This window comes from Macadamia integrifolia, chromosome 3 (assembly GCF_013358625.1).
Source record: "Macadamia integrifolia cultivar HAES 741 chromosome 3, SCU_Mint_v3, whole genome shotgun sequence".
In the NCBI taxonomy this organism is placed as follows: domain Eukaryota; kingdom Viridiplantae; phylum Streptophyta; class Magnoliopsida; order Proteales; family Proteaceae; genus Macadamia; species Macadamia integrifolia.
The window spans coordinates 8,209,077-8,213,912 of record NC_056559.1 but is presented as its reverse complement, the minus strand read 5'-3'; the positions used below and the strand labels follow the sequence as shown (position 1 = coordinate 8,213,912).

At 42.7% G+C, this 4,836-nt stretch overlaps 1 pseudogene; it reads left to right on the top strand.

Annotated features, from left to right (window-relative positions):
• The first annotated feature begins 1,113 nt into the window (after positions 1 to 1,113).
• On the top strand, positions 1,114 to 4,836 carry LOC122073610 (annotated as a pseudogene).

The window sequence follows — 4,836 nt, the reverse complement described above, 5'->3', positions numbered from 1 at the left end:
ATATGGGTAGTTAATCGCCTCACAAAGGGAATTCGTGCGGAAACCTTTATTAAACATGTGAATTTAATAGAACTTAAAGTAATCTAGTCTTGGAATCAAAACTAGACTTTTGAAATTTTTATAGAACTTAGAACAATCTAAGTATACATAAAAAAAAAAAAAAAAGTTTATAATAGAAATTGCATGTTCTTCCTAATGACAATAAAAATATTATAATGATTTGTTCATGAAATTAGAAACGAAAATTAAGAATTCAGGACAGATTTTCCTCTATGACGCAATGCCATATTCTCATCCATGATGCAATACCATGTTCTCATCATTTTCACATTAATGGCGTACGTGTGACACATGGTCCAAAAATTCCAAGGTGCCTAATGTGAAACCTATACTGCACTTCTATAAACTTCCATCGGTCTTAATGAAATTCAATTATTATTAATGGTGTACGTGTTACACATGGTCCAAAAATTCCAAGGTGCCTAATGTGAGACCTACACTGTACTATAAACTTCCGTCGGTCTTAATGAAATTCAATTATTATTTAGGTGAAAAAATAGACAGGACCCTTTGTCTCCTCCATACAAAGTAATTGCAAGTCATCATTACTATTTACGCCCCGCCCGTAGAGTCTGTGTCCACGTATAAACCGTCACACTTAGGATTGTTGGAATATTAAATTTTCGGAAAAAAATTGATTGCTATCCGGATTGTAGTCAAGTAGTTGCAACATCTTGCTGGCAGCCAAAGAAATAGAATAATTCACTTCCTCTTAGGGTTCATAAATACTCTCCTAGATTATAGTATTCTCCAAAATACCTTTCTATATTCTATTTCTTTGGCTGCCACAACTGCAACCTTGGCAGTAGCTAAATTTCATCCTAAATTTTTCCCTTTTTCTTCCTATTTAGAATAAGACGTGCGCCTTGAGGTGCTCTATGCCGTGAACAAAACTTGGCTGCTGCCTAGGTTGCAGCCAAGTAGCTGCAACCCTTGGTACCAACCACGGGAGTAGAATCTTAAGGAAAGGGATGGAAAAATTCACATTAGGTGGGTATTTTCAAACCGGTTGTAGCTACTTGGCTGTAATCCAAACAGTAGCAAAAAATTTTCCCTTGTAAATACGCTGTCACCTCTATTTTCCTTGATGGCATCCTTCCCTATAAAAGGCAAGACCTCTATCCTATATTGACACAGTCTACTACTAGACCTTCTCGATTACCCATTGGTAACCCTATTTGAATTTAAGCATGGGAAAGGGCGTTTCCGTTTTGACCAGAGGCATCTTCGTTTTCCGCTTTCAATTTCTGTTTCTACTATTGTGTAAGGTGGGTTCTAGCCCTCCTGAAGACCCCATCAAGTGTTCGTCGCAGTCGCAAACAAGTAGTTGCACTATCTCCAATTCCTATCTCGCCTTCCCTGATCTAAGTGTATGTCGAGCTGCCGATGTCGAGTATCCAACAAGCGAGGAAGAGCTGGTGGCGGTTGTAGCGAATGGCACGATGAACAGCAGAAAGATGAAGGTGGCGACCCTTTCCTCTCACAGCATCCCAAAACTGATGTGTCCCGACGGGGAGGATGGGTTGCTGATAAGTACCAAGTACCTGAACCCGACGTTGAAGGTGGAACCCACCACCATGACGATGACTGTAGAGAGTGGGGTTACGCTAAGGCAGTTGATCGACGACGCAGCTATGGCAAGGATGGCGTTGCCTTACTCGCCCTACTGGTGGGGGTTGACGGTGGGTGGGCTTTTGGCCACCGGCTCCCACGGCAGCTCCTTGTGGAGGAAGGGAAGTGCTGTGCATGAATACATCGTCGGACTTCAAATTGTCACCCCGGCGGCGCCTAACGACAACTACGCTAAGCTCCGAGTAATCAATACTACTCAACCTGATGATCTTAGTGCCACACGACTGTCCCTAGGAGTCCTTGGAGTCATCTCTCAGGTTAGTTAGAAACAATTTTAATTCCAAAAGCCAGGCCTAGATGAACCGTAAGTATAGATCAGTTCATGTAGGAGAACAATCTTCTACATCCCTAGTGCGTGGATTTGGGATCCGTTTTCTCTCTCTTCATTTAATAGATTTAATCGATAGATTAGGGAGATACAAAAACAATCTCACACATGAACCTGATCTCTCTATATAAATATATATATATATATATATTTTTTTTTTAAAAACATTATTTATAGTGAGTGCACTGATATAGTAAGCATCAGATAGCCAACAGAAACTCTGAGGTGTTGTCGCATGCTTAGCAAGCCTATGTGCCACTGAATTGAATTCTTAAATGATCAGAATATACTGGTCATGTACTTAGTGAGCTTTCTCCCCTCTTAAGTAGGTCTTAATGTGGTTGCAGGTCACACTGAAATTGGAACCACTCTTCAAGCGATCCATTACTTACTTGGAGAAGAACGACTCAAACTTGGGAGACCATGTAATTGAATTCGGCAATCAACACGAGTTTGCAGATGTCTTATGGTATCCAAGTCAACAGAAGGCGGTCTACCGCATTGATGATCGAGTCTCCTCCAACGTTTCTGGCGATGGTCGATATGACTTCCTTGGGTTCCAGTCTATGCCTTCCTTTGGAATTGAATTAAAAAGATATGCAGGTAAGAGAGAAATTGGTCGCATTGCATCCTTTTTTTTTTTTTTCCTCGTCGTCTGGAAGACTCAACGAGGGAGAGAGAAGGAATTTGGGTATACGTTCATTCCACACAAAGTTCTTTCTTAATTGAGTTGCAGGGTAGATTTGATGGCAACAGATCCTTTTTTTTTTTTTTTTTTTTTTTTTACGCTTTTCTTATTTTCTCTCCTTCATGCCTTTGTGTGATGAAAAAGAGAGAAGAGGATTCTTTTCTAGGCTGGCACTGGGAGGTCCAAATCCCTGGAGTCCCATTCCTTTGCCAGCACTACGACTACCTTAAGAGAGATCGAACGAACTCCCTCCCAGCTGGTCCAAATCCACTATATCCGGCTGTGAGATTGAGTGGTATAGCTACAACAAGGCTTGGATAAGCAGAAATCGATGCGTAGCAGTTGTCTGAAGAGGGGCTGATGAGAATTGGTGCAGGATTACGGTTTGTTGACAGCAAAGAAGCAGCCTCAGCTTCTTCTCTATTACAGAGAGTCCTCAGAGAGAATGAAACTGGACGAAATTTAGTTGCTGCCCAAGTTGCATCCAAAGAAATGGAATCCAAAAGGGTATTTAGGAAAATACCATAACCTAGGAGGGTATTTATGAACCCTAAAGGAAGTGAATTATTCCATTCTTTGACTGTCAGCAAAGGGCTGCAACTCCAATAGTAGCCAAATTATTTACAATGAAATTTGGCTACCGCCAAGGTTTTTTATTTTTTCGTATTGAAAAAATGGATGCTTTATGCTAGTGATCATAGCCCCCCGAGAAAAGCCCTTGTACGGCCAGGGAAATGGAATCTCAGGGATGCAGCCAAGTAACTGTTTTTTTTTTTTTCCTTACTGAACACCGTGACTTTTTATTCTCTTCCTTTCATTTCTCAACCATTTAGGCTCCATACTGTTCTTACAATGACGATGATGGTGGGAATTGTCACAAGAAGCCAATCCCAGTTGGCATCCACAAACAAACCTTATTCCTATGCCGTGATTCTATCTTCGGCTGCCGGTCCTCTCCAAACCACAAATAAGGCAAGCCCCAGCCTTCAAACTACCCAAGCTAAACCGCTCCAAAATGCACAAGGCCCAAAACTCAAAAGCCAATACCATGAGAAACCCTACAAAGAAGATCTCTTCACTATTGAAGAACCTCTTTAATATATATATATATATATATATATTTTGGTGGGATGATGGTTATGAAAACAGAGGAATTTGAAGAGTTTATGAGCAGTGGATACCTAAAGTGCAAGAGTGCAGAGCTGACAACAAAACCTTGATTTCCAAAGCATATGGGCTAACGAATGATGGGGCTACGTTTACGGATTACCCAGTTAATGGATATAACAATCATCTGGGAGCCTCAGGGACATGTCTGGACAGCCCTGTGGATGATCTCGAGATTGTGTGCCCATGGGACCCCAGGGTGAAGGGTCAATTTTTCCACCAAACCACCATTAGCGTAGGCTTATCCAAAGTGAAGAGCTTCATCCAAGACGTGCAGAAGCTGAGTGAGTTGGAGCCCAATGCACTGTGTGGGTTGGACCTCTACAACGGCATCCTGATGCGATATGTGAAGGTCTCCAGCGCTTACTTGGGGAAACAGGAAGACGCAGTCGATTTCGATTTCACCTACTATAGGAGTAGAGAACCAATGGAGCCTAGGCTTTACGAGAACATAATTGAAGAGATAGAGCAGCTTGCGCTGTTCAAGATGGAGGGCTGCCCCACTGGGGCAAGAACAGGAACATTGCGTTCGATGGGGTCATCAAGAAGTACGGGAGGGCTGCGGAGGCCTTCCTGAAGGTGAAGCAGAGGTATGATCCACAGGGGCTCTTCTCCAGCGATTGCACAGACAAAGTGCTTGGGATTACAGAAGGGGTGGCCATAGTCAAGGAGGGGTGCGCCCTGGAAGGGCTCTGTGTATGCTCCCAGGACATCCATTGTGCCCCACACAAGGGTTTCTTTTGTAGACCTGGCAGAGTGTACAAGGATGCACGGGTATGTACCTCGTTGCAAGTCCAGATCACATTCACGGACGCGGACTCCACTATGTCTCTCTCTGACCAGTAGCATAAGTCTGTGGACTCAGTGGAGTCATGTGTCGATCACACACCGGGCGGCTAACATATCTCTCTCTCCGTGTGTTATGTTTGGAATGGAAGGCAATAAAATAAATGAATTTTTT